Source organism: Micrasema longulum, unplaced genomic scaffold, assembly GCF_059751315.1.
Source record: "Micrasema longulum isolate JH-2025_06_02 unplaced genomic scaffold, ASM5975131v1 h1tg000540l, whole genome shotgun sequence".
In the NCBI taxonomy this organism is placed as follows: domain Eukaryota; kingdom Metazoa; phylum Arthropoda; class Insecta; order Trichoptera; family Brachycentridae; genus Micrasema; species Micrasema longulum.
The window spans coordinates 162,966-181,246 of record NW_028277736.1 but is presented as its reverse complement, the minus strand read 5'-3'; the positions used below and the strand labels follow the sequence as shown (position 1 = coordinate 181,246).

The window sequence follows — 18,281 nt, the reverse complement described above, 5'->3', positions numbered from 1 at the left end:
AAAATGTGTTAATATATCACAATTTTTCTCAAACTAGACGGTTTGGATAGGTCGGAAGACAATGCCTTTTAGCAATATGCCGGCCCTTATGCATATACAAACGTCCGCCCTATAGTGTAGTGGTTGACGCGTTCGTCCCGGGTTCGATTCCTGGGATGGTTGATACGACAGATATTACTTGTCCAACAAGGTTTTGAGTATGTCTTAATGTTTACAGACTGGCTGGATTTTCTCCCTAGAGAGTTATTTATGTGTAAATTTGTCGCAACATCTCTGGTTTTATAATTTAGAATACCTTTAATTCAGAACAATTACTCACTTTCTTATTCAGTAAAATACGTAATTGATCGGCAGATAAAATAATCCGGTGAATATAGAAAAATGATCCATTCCCGACATGGTTGATATGAAATATTTATTTTAAAGGGTGTTTTTACACTAGAATATTTCATAGTCCCTGGACTGGTACCTGAAACATAGGACTGATAATCTCACCTTCATGCAACAAAAAATATTAAGATACGCAGCAATTGGTGTACCAATGCAGTGCTCTATGCACCATTTGGTGCAAAATGGTGTTATATAATAATAAAGCTCAGCTGAAATCAAGTGAGTGTTATTTTACATTCAATTTTTTTTTTTTTTTTTTTGCACCACAACAGGCCAAGAGGCCTAATTACAGTGGTGAATTACATCACAGAGCACCCAGGCTTGAGAAAAATCATATTTTTAATTTTTGTGTTCTCACCGGGAATCGAACCCGGAACCTTCCGTGCGTGAGTCAAGCATCTTGACCACTACACCACGGGGGCCGCCGAATCACTAGAACCCTTTCAGGGCACTGCAGATTAAACAAACACCTTGCTAGAATGAACCTTTCCGATACTTCTACGTAGATGTAGGTTCTATAGTGCAGATGAGGAAACGCCCATGCACATTATATGTCAATGTGATGCTTTACATCATTGAAGAAGCCTCATCCTGGGGACTGCTGGTTTAACCTGAGAATGTTAAAGAGCTCGCTTCCTACCTAATACCCCGATACTTTACACATCTGAACTTTGAGGGAGAGATTTAGCAAAATGAGAACTCTCGTATGAAAGAATTGAAAAGTATGGATGTGGGAGCGAAAATGAGTAATCTAATTGTCAGTTGCCTTCTGTACGCCGATGACGCAGTCCTCCTAGCTGACAGCGAAGAGGAACTGCAATCCTTGATTACAAAGGTTTACGAAGTGTGCAAGGAGAGTGATTTGCCGATGAATGTGCAAAAGTCGAACGTCATGGTCTTTGAAAGAAATGTAACTATGACTGAATGTAAGATTGTAGTAAATGGAGATAGTTTGAAACAGGTCGAAGAATTTGTATATCTGGGTAGTATGTTTACTAGAGATGGAAATATGGACAAGGATATTGAAAGGAGGGTTAGTGCCGGTAACAGAGTTAATGGTGCCTTAAAGTCTGTCGTAGCAAATAAGTGTCTATCGCAAGAGGCTAAATTAGCAGTTCATAATGGAGTTCTGGTACCAACCCTAATATATGGAAGCGAAGCATGGAGTTGGAAAAAAAGGGACGAAAGTAGACTGAATGCTGTTGAAATGCGATCCCTCAGGCGAATGTGCGGAAAAACAATGTATGATAGGTGCCCTAATGTCGAAATTAGAGCAGAATGCAAGGCTGAGTTAAGCATTATCGACAAAATTAAGAAAGGTCTTTTGCGATGGTTCGGTCATGTGGAGCGAATGAATGATGAAAGAACGGCTAAAAAGATTTATGATGCGAATGTGTCTGGTTGTAGAAGTCGAGGAAGGCCGAGAAAGACATGGCATGATCAAGTACAACAAATTCTTGAAAGTGGTCATGTGAAAAGTCGGAATAATCGACGTGCATGCATGAGAAGATGCATGAATGTGAAGGAAGCAAAGGAAGTGTGCCAGGACAGAGTGGTGTGGCGTTCTATCCTCTCTGCCTACCCCTCCGGGGAAATGGCGTGATGGTTAGTTAGTTAGTTAGTTAGAACTCTCGCCTTCCACACAGTAGCCAGGCTCTTTATGGACCTGGGCTTGGAGCGTGAGAAATATTGACGGGACCCTTCACAATAGATCTTCACAGGTTGCAGGGACATTAGGAGCTTTCATAGCACCTACATCCACCTCTAAGAATAAGATTAAGAATAATTATGTAATTTTGAATTCTTGTCTCTACCGTTTTTGTATAAACACATTGAATTTTATAATAATAATAATAGCAGTCTTGAAGATATCACAAAAGCGATGAAATTGGTCACAGGTTATTCCAAATTAGTGGATTTATATATCACTAGTCTTTTATCTCTATAATGATAAGTGGTTCGTTTATTTACAATGTGTGCACTAATTATTGTTACGTTTTGGTGGGTTATATAGTATATCATAAAACTATCTGAAACTGTTGACCGATGCGGTCGTTTTAAGCAGCAAACTAAATTGTGTTAAAAAAATAAAAAAATTATACGTATTTATGTTGATTTTCGCAGTTAGTCTGACTGGTTGGTCTAAAATGTACATTTTTTTAAAATTATCAATTCACAAAATTAAATATTTAATATTTAGCTGGTAAAAGAACACAAATAAACAGTTGCATGTTGTTATGACCACATGCACCTCAACAAGCCTATTTAAAATATTTGTACTTCACAACATAGATGAGGAACATTTTATCGTGTAAGAAGAGGTTTTTGGTTTTTGTATTATTGTGTTATATTTAGTCATAAAGGTGCTAAACTTACTTTGTTCCTTTGTTGTTCTTTAGATGGGTTTTTTTCAATGTTAATATTATTTAAGTCCCGAATCGAGTTGTCGTAGCTCCTGGGAAAGTAATCAATATGTATTATTCTTTGTAAAATACTTCGTATTATAGTTGAGGTTATTCTTTTCTTTAAAATGTTCTACAAGTCTGTTGTAACATATCAATAACAATAAATCCCAAAGGGGAGTTGAATCCAAATCTTGTCTACAAAAAACTGGATACTAAAAATATTTTTTTTAGCCTGCTAATATACAAATATTTTTTCTGAACAAACAGACGAAATAAAATCAAAAAATATGTGGTTGTACATTACAATATTTCACTTTCCGTGGACTAGCGCCTGTGCGTCAGTCAATCAGTCTTACGCTTCAGGTGCCAGTGCAAAAACAAAGAAATACTGCAGTGTAAAACATGCCAGGCTTATTTTTCCCCTCTCGATTTATTTTTTCAGGCTTTTACTTGAGAAAAGCCTTTTCATGTAAAACATTCCTCCTACGTTCTGGTTCTATTTTCTATACACAACTGTTGAATTGATCAGCATTATGTAACTACAGGTAATAAAACATAAATAAAAAAAGTCGGACCAATAAACAAATGAATATTTATTTTTAAAAAACCGATCAAATTACTTTTTACTTCTGGACAATGCCTTGCACAAAGAATATTTTTTTTAAGGAGTATTTATGGATTGAATGACAGAAAGGAAAATCATACTGTAATAAACATTATTTACAAAAAATAAACCTGTCGGTATATGGTATAGTAATATAACCATGCATAATATTATTATTGCGGTTAAGAAATTATTTTCACATTACATTTAATCAGCAACAATTAAATAAAACAAAATTCATTATGATTCGACAATTAGCATAAGTTAGCTCTGTTGTATAATACAGCATAAAACGGTTTTAATTATTTTTAGTAAGCACTATTCCATAATTATTTTGTGTTAATATTATGTTTACGATAGACGTATACATGATTTTAAAAAGCAAAAATATTTTTTTTTATTCTCATCAAACTGGCATCAAAACAAAATCAAATTGATAAATATTATTGCTCAGCACGAAAAAATATATTTATTTCACTGTTTTGACAATGTACAGAGGTTTATTGTTTTGGGTCCTGTCTAACTAGAAATATCCTAGGCTGGGCATTTTTGTTACATGTGTTTTTTTTTATTGGATAATACCTTACATTTAAAACCGACAATGCTTTAATCGAAATCAAAACAAAAATATTAATACAAATTACGAAATATATTTTTTTTTAAATGACGAGATGTAAAACAGACAAAATATTTTGTTCAATATATATAAGCAGTGATTCGCTTACACATATATATTTTTCAATAAAATGTTCAAAATATTATATTGTTTCGTTATATTTTTTGTATTATACATTCGGTGTAAAGCTTCGATAAAATTACTATATTTCGTTTGATGCAAAGGAACAGTCGTGTTTCTTAATAGGTTATTATATCAATATAACACCAAATAAGTACGTAGATAATTTTGAATCTATTATCACTAGTTCACTAGTTCGATATTGAAACGAACAAAAGATAATTAAAAGGGTCCTGAAAAACATTAAAAGCTCGCCAGCAAACATAAAATTGTTAAGTCCTTTTAAGGTTAGTATAATTTCAAATATATACATAAATGCACATTTTTCCTGCAAGATGAACCATTTTAGCTATAATTTATAAAAATATATATGTTCCTTCAATATTTGATCATTTTAATTACTAATACGGCTATTATTAAAATAAGTCAAGCTGTTTTTGTGGTACATAAATCATTACTTCTATAATAATGGGCAGAGGAACGAAAAGTTGACAGCTTTATATAAAGCTATAAAATATATTATTTCCAAATATTTATTTGGAAGTTCACATAACTGAGGATTGTGGTTGTATTCACAAAAATCTCGAAACCCACATAGGAATTGCGGGAACAACTTTTAGCACGTAGCGTGCTGCCTGAAATTGTTGTCTATACTGGATCAAAACAATATGTAGATTAATCAACTTGTATGGGTGTAAATCCTGGCATGTTGGCAAAACTTAAAACTTTTGAATTTTGAGGGTAAGCGCTAGAATAGAGAATGATTAGGGATAAAAAGCCATTTATAACCAGCGATTTGAGAGGGCGGCGGTGAACTTGTGGTGGTATTTTGGATCTTGTCTAACCCCCTAGAGAGTGATTAATTCGAAGTTTTTTTTTTAATACAAGGACACTTCAAATGTCAAATGGTTTGTGAAACTGCTTCAAAAACAAAAATAATCCGGTTTGTTCAATTCAACCTAATGAAGTGTTTTGGGTAATGCTTAAGGTAGCAAAAATGTTCTGAATGAAAATCATCATGTTTGATTTCACGTGTTCATATTTTGGACGTTTTCTTTTTTTTTTTGTAGTTGCAAATTATTTGTACCTAGCTTTTGTTATGTGCAAGGTTTTATCGAATATATTTATCTTTAGATTATTCCGTTGACTTTAACATTTTTCACCGTAGATAACAATAATAAAAATAAAGTAGAATCAGAATAAACAAAATAACTCTAGAAATATTACATTAACAAATAATAAAAAATAAAAAAATCGTAAAAGTTGGACCCAAAAAAAACAAAAGGAGCTAGATACCACCATTAAATAACTTTGCCTGCTTGATCGTCCCTGTAATGAATCGAACAGTCTCTCTTCGTGTATCATTACAGTTCAGGAACTCAGCTAGGTTATTAGTCGAAGCAATCCGAGTGTTTACTTTGCATTTTGGACGTTTAATCATCGGTGTGGCCATATATAAGACAGAAATTATCCGCACGGAAAAAATAAATATCGTCAAATCAGCCATTCTCTAGGGGATAGAGAAGATTCATAATTGCACCACTGGCTTAAACATGGGCTGCAAATGCCTCGGAAGAGCCTTAATCCAGGTTCCTTTTTCTTCACCAAGTCTCTTGAAGACGTCTGGTGATGTCCACACACTCCCCTTAAGAGTGGATGTGGAGAAAGAAGAAGAGAAAGAAATAATTATTAAGGGTTAGAATTCTAATCATCCGCGCCCGTGCGCACTGAAGCTACAAAATGCTTTGCCGGTTGTAAATCATCGTAAAGCGTACTAGAAGTGATTTTTTACAGGACGACATTGCGTCAATCAGCCAATCTTTAGTATCTGAAATAATATATCTTAATTCTATAGGACCTAATGGTCCGATTTCTCATAAAGTATGTTAGAGTACAATCTACCTATGTACATAAAAAGCTTAATAACAGTAATCGCAAACTTTTGCGCGTTTTTTCCTTGTAAATGCTATGTGTGTAATTATGTCTGAAAATGTCGATAGTCATATAAAATACATTGTTATTGTTTGTGTAGACATAATTCGTACCCGTTTTTACGCGCGTATGTATGTAAGTACTTCGTCTACATCGATAAGTAGACCATAGAATGTGATCTTATGGTCATGCATTTCTTCTTTTAATTTGTTTTATTAAGTGTGCTAGCAGGTTTAAATTGGACACACCGATCAATTTACGTTAAAATGTAGGTAACCATAACGATGATCAAATATTATACATTCAATTCACCTCGTAGCGTATTAATAAGACCATTTGGGTAACGTTAGGACTTAACTCTACTGGACTTGAATCAAAAACGTTAATTACCTCATTTTAATTTTACAATTTATTACGATATTAAATACTTTTCCAACAGAAATGAAACTGTTGAAAATATAAATTTACATTTACGAAGCTTGTAATCTATCATCGATTGGATTAAGTTGTCACTTTACACGCTGTGTAACATTTATCGACATGCCTTAAAGCAGTTGACTTCCATAACGACTTCTATAAAATTAAATATCCCAACAAAAGACAACAAAAGACATAATTTCATCGTGATCATATTTTAACAATAAATTAGATCCCAATCGATGAAATAGCATTTTCTACACGTCACATTGATATATATAACTAGAGTAAACATGAGCGTTCAAAATATGTTCCCTCAACCTACGGCCAATTGGCATATGTTTGATAGAACGGACTTAAGTCGGTTGCGAGCATTCGTCGGCTACTTTTCTCCTCCCAATTACTAAAATGTCTATATGTACGCTAAGATACTGCACAAATCGATCTGGAAAAGCGATGGTACAAACTTATCGGTAAGTAATGTTCTTATCTTAATCAATACTTGTTTAAAATTGCCATTTTTACGTAAAAAAAAAGTTTTATTGATGTGTTTCCAGTATTTATTAGTAGTAAGCTATCTCTTGTTTCTGTCCTGCTCAGTTAGTTGGGCTTATAGTGAAACGATAAACAAAGGTGACGCGTATGCGGAAGGGAGCGACATACTAAATAGAACGTACAGTAGACCGATGTAAAAAGTCCGTGCTTTTTACTGTACTACTTGTTTTGCTTGTCAAATTCGACGTGATATGACGTGACGATACTTGCCTCTCTCCGCTGGTCATTCCTTTTCTTTGAGAACGACTCTTTAGCTCAGATTTCTATGGAGTGTTATATCTATGTATTATATCTCAATGAGACTACATCACTTTTATCAAAATGCAAGTAGAGGATGACTAATTCGTATTATTCACGTATATTTTAAGCATGTGATTTTATGCAACTTTATAATATAAGATCGGTTGTATTTTTTTTCAACAATTTTATGTCATAACTCTGTAAGTACAAAAATAAACTTTCTGATAATTGGGATATTTGTACATATTTTTTTAAACCTGTAATATGAAACCATGAATTTTTTCAAGATCAAATATAATAAAAGGTTATTGCTACATTTTTCGCAAACCCATCATTGTTATACGATCACGACAATTTTCTTTTTCATACTAAAAACAATATAACTAATTGTGGCTTTCAATCCGCCCGGCCCAGAATTCTTAGGATTTCCGACAAATATATAAAGTCTTAATATCTTTGATAACAAGTTATCTTCTTGCAACCACTGAATTGAGTTCAACTACAACCACCTCTTTCCCTCTTTCATTCCCACTTTGTCTATTTTTTATCCCTTTCCTCCTTATGTTCATCAATAATTTTATTTTATGTACCTTTACTATGTACCATAATTCAATTTTTGTAATTCTCTTTACCATTTGCTTGAACATTCAAGTTTGTTAATAAAAATTCTGGATATGTGTTCTCAAATAAAATTATTCTTTCAATCAGAGAAAAGCATTGGGTCAATCTGTCGCACAAGAAAAATACAAAATGTCATTTTTTGTACGATTTCTTCTAGAACAAACTTTATTTGCTATACGGGTGAATTGTTTTCTCAGTAATTTAACCCCGTAAGCTAAATCTGTAAGAACGGAAATTCAAATAAATGTTCAAATATAAAAAGTTCGAAATATGTGTTGACGTTTTTTACTTACTACCATATAAGTATTGCACGTGAAATGCGGCAAGAGATAAATAATATGGTTCACTTTTACCAAAATAAATTACCGTGAAAAATATTTTTTAAGAATATACTTTTCATTAAATGTTACCTCTAAATTCTTTTTTACGATAGTATTTTCAAATTCCTCATTTCATTTTTGAATGTAATTCGTAAAATAGGATATTTTTTTTTTTTTACTTGATTGGGTTATTAACAGATTTTTTAAAATTAAATGATTTTCCTTTATTACCATTTCCTTTTCGCACCTAATGATGGATAGGACATTATGTCGGTACATCAATCGCAGCGCATCTTGATCATTTTACTGTAACATGAAGGTAAGATGATCAGTCTTACTCTTCAGCTGCTAGTCCAGGGATTATGAAATATTCCAGTGTAAAAACTGTTTTAAATAAATATTTCAAGTCACATGTTCTTATTAGTAGCATAAAAAATATTCTTTCAATTATCATTTAAAATTCTCGTGAAAACGAAACATTGCATTGGGCACGCCCCTTAATACGTAACGATTCGGTTAAATTTTGAACTTTGTTTGTGACAGAATGTCGGCGTCGACGAATTTCGATGTCACAATTTTCAAGGCCAAAAATGTCCTGTTTTTGTAGAGACATATTTTTTAACACTTTGATTTTAAACGTCATGTATGAAAACATTTCTCCTCAATATCCATATTTATTTTCAAAATACATTTTTTTTCTAAATCAATTTTACATATTTTTATTGGTATCCGTTGTATGTGATATTTTTCTGTTATTATTCATAAAACACAATTCCACAGTCTGTATCAAAAATAAAATTTAATAGAAAATATGTAAAGGTTCTGAGGGTCTGTCTGTATGAGTAAAAAAAAGCTTTTACATTGTACCTATTTTGTTTATTTTAATTTGACATTTTGGCACATAGATTTTTGCATTAGAATATATTTTATCTTCGCCATCTTTCTATTCTATAACGTTATGACGTTAAATTTATATCGAGGTACTTATATTAAATAAATACAAATACTTTGTGTACAAATCCTTTTAATAAAATCGTCAGATTTCATTTATTTTCTTTTAAAATGACACATTCAAATTTCATTAGAAACCACGTAACTCAAAATGCAAATCTTTATTAGCAATGTCGTGATTTGATGTCAAAGTACGCAAAAAGACGAAAATTCTTCAGCAATTATGGTCATATGAACATATCACTTTTATACACTCGTGAAATATATTTTTCTGAACGAGTCGTGTAGATACATACGAACGATAAACGCGGGGAAAGTCTCGTGACGTCATCACTGGAGCGCATCAAGAAAAGTAAAAGCGGATTGGTTGAGATCAGGTTAAGGATGTCTTTCTACACCATTCGGAATGTGCATAATTAATAAATTAGTAATTTCTAATATAAATTATGCGCGAGTTAATAAAAATAATATCATTCCTTGGAAAGTAACTGCTCGAATTTCAACATTCTACCAAAATCAAACCGAGTTTAAGAAAAAAAAAAAATGTTTTTACCACTTTATTTATAATTGTTGCCAGTGACCGGGTTTTGTCGTGACCAACATCGTCAGAATTTAAAGTGGAAAAAACTAAAAACAGTATATTTAATATTATAATTGAATGCAATTCCACCAAGAAGCACAATCTATTTTGTCCTATGTAATTCATTTTTTTCATATTTTTTGTAAAAGTTGTAAGAAAAATAAGACTACCGTACATTTGTGGAGACTGGACCGCTGTGCACGTGCAAACCACGAACCCACCACATGATTGGCTCATTTCACACCACTGCACGGCATGATAAAATACAATATGGTGGATAGATATTTATTGCTTAACAATTATTTATTTATTTAATGCCTGCCAAGCGCAATAACCAGTTCACCATGAGACCAACTAATCTCTAGTCAATTTGTTATGGCAGGATTTTTACCTGAGAGTACTCGCTTAGTTGAAATAATTATTTTTATAAAATTATCATAAAAATCTGTTTTGTTAGGCTTTACGATATATTTTTAATCGGTTTGAGGTTCCCGTGGCTAGTTTTGCGGACTTATGAATCAGAGGTTCGAGGTTTGAACCCCACTCTACCCCCAGAGTAATAATGCGTAACCTAGAGAGAAGCCCTATCACTATGTTTCATAGAACGCAAGCGATGTTTTCTTTTTTTGATTAGCAACCATTTTGTTTTGTTTGACAACAAACACATAACGGTTCTGTCGGATGCTTTTGTAGCTGTGCTGGGCTTTGTTTGTAAATAACTTGGATATTTACGTTGTAGTAAATAAAATCAACTATGGTGAATTGCAGTATGTTTTGTTGCAGCAGTAGGAGCGTCAAAGGTATTAAAGGAGTCAGTTTTTACAGGTAATTGATTTCGAATATTTTCGCATGATTTACATTGATTTTTGGCATTTATTGTCCTGACACGTGTATTATGTTGCTTAAAAACATTCCTGATATCAACATATTTACTTCAGATACTATTTTTCTCAATTCGGGAGATAAATTTGTGAATAAAAGTATCTTTACTGTTGACAATGACAGTTAATTACGGGCAATACGTCGGGGCCGCACTAAGCATCCATATAAAGTTTGAGTTTTCATCAAGTAGAGGTCGATTCAAATTTTACTTAAAAATAACAATGTTAACATTATAATCGCATCTTAAATTTCAGGCCGCTACGACTCGCCAAGTCGGAGATGTGACGAACAAACAAACAAACTCAACACCGGACTTTGGTTCCATGGAGTTGGAATTTGTGTCTCAGTAAATGTAACATAAGTAAATAAATAAATAAAATAATAAACACACACATGTACTTTCAGTTTTATAAAATAAATTTAGGCGAATTATAGAAAAACAAATTGGAATAACCCTGCAATAATAAATACACAGGTACATATAAAAAAATATTAACAATGCAAATGAATATCCATTTGGCAATTCTCGACCTGAGTACGGCCCATTGATTTGCTGTGAACTGCAGCTAACTTAACACCCAATAGTCATAGAATGGTTTTCCTACGTTTGGGCTTCTCTATAGCTTGGCGCATTACAACTCTGAGCTCTACCCAAACTTGATTTCCATTTTCTAATAGTGAGTTCTTACAACTCGTTGAAAATAGTCTCCAAAATTGAATTATTGTGGTAAATTATAAAAACGCTTATATGTAAATATACATATTTTTTAATATTGTGACCGTGGCATTTTTATTGAAATCATTGTCATTACGGTTTTGTATACAGAACGGAAAAATATTGTTCAATTTAAATAGGTACAAACGAATCTAATAAATCTCAATCCACTTTAGTTTTACCGTGTCGTTTATATTCAGATGACATGTGTGAAATAGGCTATTCTCCGTCGTATATCACGCGACTGATTTGTTTATTTTGAAATTCTTGTAAGAATGAACAGACTTTAGGTTCGTTAAAATTAAACTTTAATATTTTAAAGGAAATACACTTGTACCATTTTATTTTGTACCAATGAAGAGGCTGTAAGTTTATTTAACTTTCACATTCTATTTTATCAATACCGCTGGTTTTTAAAAGGATTGTGTAACAAAATTGCAACAAGTTACAAATAATATTGGTCTTGGATCGAAATTGGGATAAATATATATCTTCTTCTCTATCTATACTTAGCTCCTTTTAAAATATTACGCCATATCAAATTATGTTTTACGCAACAAAAATTTCAAATGTATTCAGTTGAACTAAAATAATTTTAGGTTTCAATAAAACCAATTCCGCATTATTTTTTTATTATAAATACTGGCAATTACTTTGATGACTTGCATAATTATTTTGAAGAAAAAATACATGCTCATTAAACGTGTTTATTCGTAAATAAAATATTTAAATTAAGGACTAAAGACTAACTCTAACTTTGCGAAAAATAACTTTGTATAAATATAATATTTGTAGTTGCAAACAACGCCATATTGTATTTTTCGTACAAAATTTTTTTTTCGTTTTTCGTACATGTATCTAAGAAAATATTTTATTTTTTTGCATTGATTTTGGAGACCTCCGTGGTGTTATAACTAAGACACTTGCCGCACGCACAGAAGGTTCCGAGTTCGATTCCCGGTGGGAACACGAATGAATAATATGATTATTCTCATATTCCGTACTTTTCTCGGTATATTGTAATTGGAACTCCTGGCCTGTTATGGTGCTTTTTTTGTCATAAGACGATAAAAGTAATATTTACCGTAACCCGTGCCAAGTACCCTTAAAAATATCATTTTTATTTTTTTTATATTTATTATTGTTTATTATTTATTTTATTTAGTACTATGATTAACATATTCTTATATATATTAATAACACAATATTTACATTTATACTTATTCTAACATTATTTATCACTAATATACATTATTTTACACTTAATATCCCAATTTATAATATTCACTGTTTCATATGTACATTTTCATTAATTATATTCACTATTTACACCTAAATATTACCTAATATTATTCACATATATACTTTTTACATTTAATTTTAAATATATTCACCTGTATTTCACTGTGTATGCTTTCTGGCATTTCCTCAAATAGAAAACATAATAATATGATATTTGAAATTATTTCCAATAAGAAAAAGAAAATATTTGTAAGACATCACTCCCTTTTATGGACCCAAGTTTTTTTCCCGTAATGGAAAACGTTAATATGAATGTTTGTATTAAATACATAAAAAAATATATTTCGTCGTGTATGTTTTTTTCTGAGTAAACTATAAAAAGAAGAGTATTTAGAGAGAAATTTAAAAATACTTCAAAACAGTTTAAAACACCAAACATTTTATTTTCCTATGTATACCTGTATCTTATTTATATTTTACTTACGTACAAAACATAAAAGCTTGATTAGTAATATTAAAATCACTTTCTTTTCTACTAAATCGATTGTTGTTACATTTTTTAATTTTATTCTTAGATGTAGGGGTCAGTGCTCTGCTTTAAGCTCCTGAAGTCACTGCGACCTGAAAAGATCTATGGTGACTATCTCTCGCCCTCTAAGCCCAGGTATATAAAGAGCCTAGATGCTGTGTGGAAGGCGAGAGTTCTCATTTTGCTTAATCTCCCCCTGCAAGCCCAAATCCGTAAATTATCGGGCTATTAGGTAGGAGGCGAGTTCTTTAACATCCTCAGGTTTAACTAATGGTCCCCGAGGATGCGGCTCCTTTTACGATGGAAATCATCACATTCACATAGAATGTGTTTGGTGTTTCCTCATCTGCACTGCAGAACCTACATCTAGAAGTTTCGGAAACGTTCATTCTTTTTCACTACAATATTTTATAAAGAATTTTATTATACGTAGAGAACATTTAAATAAAACAAGTAATTAACAAAAAATACTTAATTAACATCAACTTTTTTATCTATCCAGCAAACGTATTTCTTTTTTTGCCTTGTGAAAGACGACACTTTTACCCGATTACTTCGTTTTTAACTAATCCAGTTACTGGTCTGAAAATTCAGTTACCTGTCTGAAGATGCTGGTCAAAAAATTAAAGTTTTGATAAATGTCGTAATTATATAAAACGTGTTCATTTGATACATTGTGTAAATAAACTAGTTATTTCTTAAAAATAAAAGAAAAAAATAGACATAAACAATAACTTCCACACGTGTATGTTTTAAAGTTTCTATTTCCATAATGCAAGCTAATTTTTTACTTCTTTCAATTAATGCAAGCAAATTTTCTATGAACATAGTAGTAAACGGATATATTTTTAATGATGTAATGCAGAATACGCAAATAAACTATTTTATTGTTCATTAAATATCATTTGAGGTTAACGATTATAATAAATTTATTAGTAACTTAGCTTTTGGTGTTTGATATTTAACTGTAACCCACTTAATTGGTTAAACTTGCTGTAAGGATACTTAATGCCATAAGAAAATCATAAAACATAAGAATATTTCAATTAGTTTAGTGCTTTTTCAGGTTCACCATACTGTTTTTATTCATTTTCACCTAAGTTGGATCATAATGAATGATATATATGTATTTTTAATATAGATACATAATGTAAATAAAATAGACAAAATAGACATCTAAAAATAAGAGGGATGAACATTCAAATATGCTGGATAAGAGGACATGCTGGTATCGTAGGAAATGAGAGAGCGGATGAACGAGCAAGAGCCGCAACTTGTAAAAGAACGGCACCTTTCTTCTCAGAATTTCCCCTTAGCTTTGCTAAACGCTGTATAAAACAAAATGCGCAGCAGCTTTGGGAGGATCATTACCGCGCTTCTTCTACAGGTAAAATCACTAAAATGTTTTTCCCAACGCTGGCTGATGCAGCAAACTTCCGTCATCATCACCAAAGTACTTTTGAAACGACCCAAATTTTTACCGGACACGGAGCTATGAGAAGTTATCTATATAGGTTTAAATTAAGGAATGATGACTATTGTCCATGCGATGATATTTCTTCACAGAGTATCGAACATCTGTTATTTCAGTGCCCATTTTTCAGTTTGCAACGCCATAATCTTGAAGCAGAATGCAGGAAAGATGGAATATCCTTAACAGATATCCAGACTGTAGTTAAAAGTATTTATCACGCGCCATTGTTCTTGAACTTTGCAACAATGGTGATTGGACTCATAAAGGTAATAAACCAAAATCAGTGATCGAACATCCCATTCCCAAGACAAACAAAAACTTTTTTTTCCGAGTACCTTAGCCTTGTACATGACACTTAAAGGTACTAAATACAGGGGTCCAAATATATAGGTATAAAAAAAAATTTAAAAAAAATAGAAATACGAAAATATTTTTTTGTCAATTTTAATCACTTTTACTTGTTCTTTAGTTAAAAAAGTATTACCTATTTTCTTTTAACATTAAAAAAATATCAATAAAAAATATTACCTAAAGCGTTCTTTACTAAGAGAATTGTTATTAAATTTATGTTTTTATATAATTACATTTTTTATTAATAAATTTTAACAAATTGGCTATTACATAGGCAATACGAATATGAAATCGTCTAATAATATGGTACTTACAAAAGTACATGCAAATAGTATTTTATTAATCATTTATTGATGTCGGTATTGTTCCTATATTTTTATTATCAAATTACTTATAAGAAATGTTGTGTCTAGTCACGCAGAGACGAATCAAAGCTATTATTTACTAACGAAAGTCGATAGTAATAAATGTATGTAAAACTTATGTTGAAATCGAATGTAAAGTATGGACTTTCCTTCTATTATTATGAACATGCAGGCCGGAAGAGATACAAATTTCCTTTATAAATAAGGTAAATCATATGTTCGTAAAAATATACTAATTTAACGATACACAAATATTCATTTCTGCATGTACAATCGTTGTTTCTTTGTTTTATAACAATGAATATTCGTTAATTAAGCGAAAAATTATAACAAAAATAAGTTTAAATAAAGCTGTATTTGGGGCTTCTAATCACAGTAAATCAAGATTAGAGCACGGTTATGGGCAGCAAACATGTTTAATTGTCGTTTGTTTAAGCATTCGGGATTCAAATTGCTCACTTGGAAAACTAAGACCATTATTTACAAATCTCTCCTCAGACCGGTCATTGCAAATGACGCCGAATGCTGGGTTATGACCAAAAGAGATGAAAACATGGTATTAGTAATTTGATGCTATCAACCGCGAAACGTAGTGTGGAGGAGACGGTTTAATTTGGCAAACATAACATCGCACAATTCATAAAAAAAGATAATTATAGTGGCTGGGCTATGTGCACAGAATGAATAAAAATCGTACCCGAAAAAAGGTTTTTTATACTGCTCCGGAGAGCAAACCAAGCAGAAGCATGCCAAAATTGAGATGGCAGGATAATGTAAAAAGTGACATTAGAGCGGTTGACCTGACGAACTGAAAAAGAGCCGCAGGGTGCAGGAGGAATGGAAACAGATTCTGGATAAGGTCATGACCCACAACGGGCTGTAGCGCCACTGATGATGATGATGAATCTCGGTAAACTGAGATACCTTTATATGATTCCGCATGATTTTCTGATCCCGCTAGGAGCGAGATTGCGTGTGAGGCATGTTGCGTGATTTGCGGGGTTAGGGAACAGCATCGAGATGTTCTACCACAAGCGCGAGTGCAACGTCACCAGAGACTAATAACACGAACGCCAAAGATAATGACGTCAACGTGCCTCTTTTTGTTCTGGCTCAAGAGACTGCCCAAACTGCTAGCAACAATGACGAGGTTGCTCCACCAGTTACTGATCCTCCTTTGCAAGAGGAGTTAGTACTTACTCTGTCATCTGCTTCAAAAATAAGCTTCTCATCAACATCCAGCATCAGTTTCATAGAATCTATAATAATAAAAAAAGTATTTTTTAAAGTTGTATTTGAAATGTGCATGAAATGCTCTAAAATCTAAACCACCCAAAAGCGTTGAAGCTGAATGGGTTGTTTCTGCTGCCGACTATTTAACATTTAATACACATACGCAGCAGTTTGATAAATGACTCAATAGTTAGTTATAATTAGATTTGTTTTTTATTTCGTTTTCTTTTCTACAAAAAAGTAATAAATAAAACAGCTTTGCTATTTGTTTAATCACAAACTTTTGTTTCAGCAGTCTACTGTCTTAAATCTAAAAAACTATATTACAGCTTAACTAGTCCCTTTACTTCTAATGAATGGATTAAATTTTATAATATTTGAACAATAAATACAAATTATTTAAGGTCTGCACTTAAACACGTGAAATCGAACATCTTTGATCCTGCAAATACCGAGATCGCAAATCAGCTGCGGGATTGAAAGCCATACATTTAACAGAAATAAAGAAAATTTAACAAAATGTAATATGGGAGTCGAGCTATTCACATGTATTTTGACTCGTTATTTGTAAGATTCACCATTTTGCTTTTTTTTAATTTTTATATTTTTCCATACACATATTATAATTTACAAAGAGATATACTTTCAAAAATACACTTTAGAAAAATACATCTTAAAATTAAGCTATAGCATGAATTGGAAAAAATGCCCACAAAGACTTCAGCGTCTGAGCGTTAGTCATTCCTTTTTTAAATTTTCAAAAGTTAATAGCATATATATATAGTATGACATGAACATGAAAAAAAAGAAAAGAAAAAAACTAAATTAACATATGCGGATATTACGAAAACATGATTTATTTGCGGAATGCATTTATTTTAAATTTTAATTATTTTTTTAAAGAATGTGTCTGCTATTATTGTTTATATTAAAACATGGGTGTCAGCCTTTAATGTCGCTACAAAAAGTATTACGATAGTTAATTACTGGCTTGAAACAAATTTACTTAACATATTACAACAGAGATGAAGAACATTCAAGAGAAGGCAATATGGAAGTCTAGGTATCTACAGGGCTTATGACCTGTCAATGGCTGGTTTAAGTGGCCACTTTACACACTGTGCAACATTCACCATTCCGCCTATATTTTAACATCTATATTCCTTCAATTCTTTCATCTGTTGATGTTTGTGAAGTTAAAGAGCTGAAACCTTTATTTATGCGGGTGAGATTCATCTAATTGAATTATTTCACCTACATACTAGGCAACGTTTTCAAATTTCAAACAAAAGTGGCCCTTCACAGAATTTGTCAATAAAAATCCATGATTTAAAATGTTATGTTGATATTTGTAATAAGCGCTACAAAATAAGTTCAGGGGAAAGCTATAAATATTTGGGTATTTACATAGATTATAGGCTAAAATGGGAAAAACATATAGCTAAACTAATAGATAAACTCAGATATTTATCTAATGTTTTCCAAATAATGAAAAATATCTTAACCAAAGAAAAATTAAAAATTGTAAATTACGCTTTAATACAAACTTCGATAACATACTCAATTATATTAGGTATAGTCAAAATATTGTTTCTTATCATTTAAAAAAAAAAAAAATATTGTCTAAATAGCATTATTTTGGTTTGACATTCGTTTAGAAAGTGGTATAATGCAACCATTAAACTTAACAACATATTATGAAGATATTCACACGATAAAGATACTATTGAACATAACAT

General features: G+C 31.8%; 1 protein-coding gene across 6 annotated transcripts in view; it reads left to right on the top strand.

Moving 5' to 3' along the window:
• Positions 1 to 18,281, top strand: part of LOC148280789 (uncharacterized) — a 66,845-nt gene that overhangs the window by 2,278 nt on the left and 46,286 nt on the right. The gene's annotated exons all lie outside the window — the stretch shown is intronic.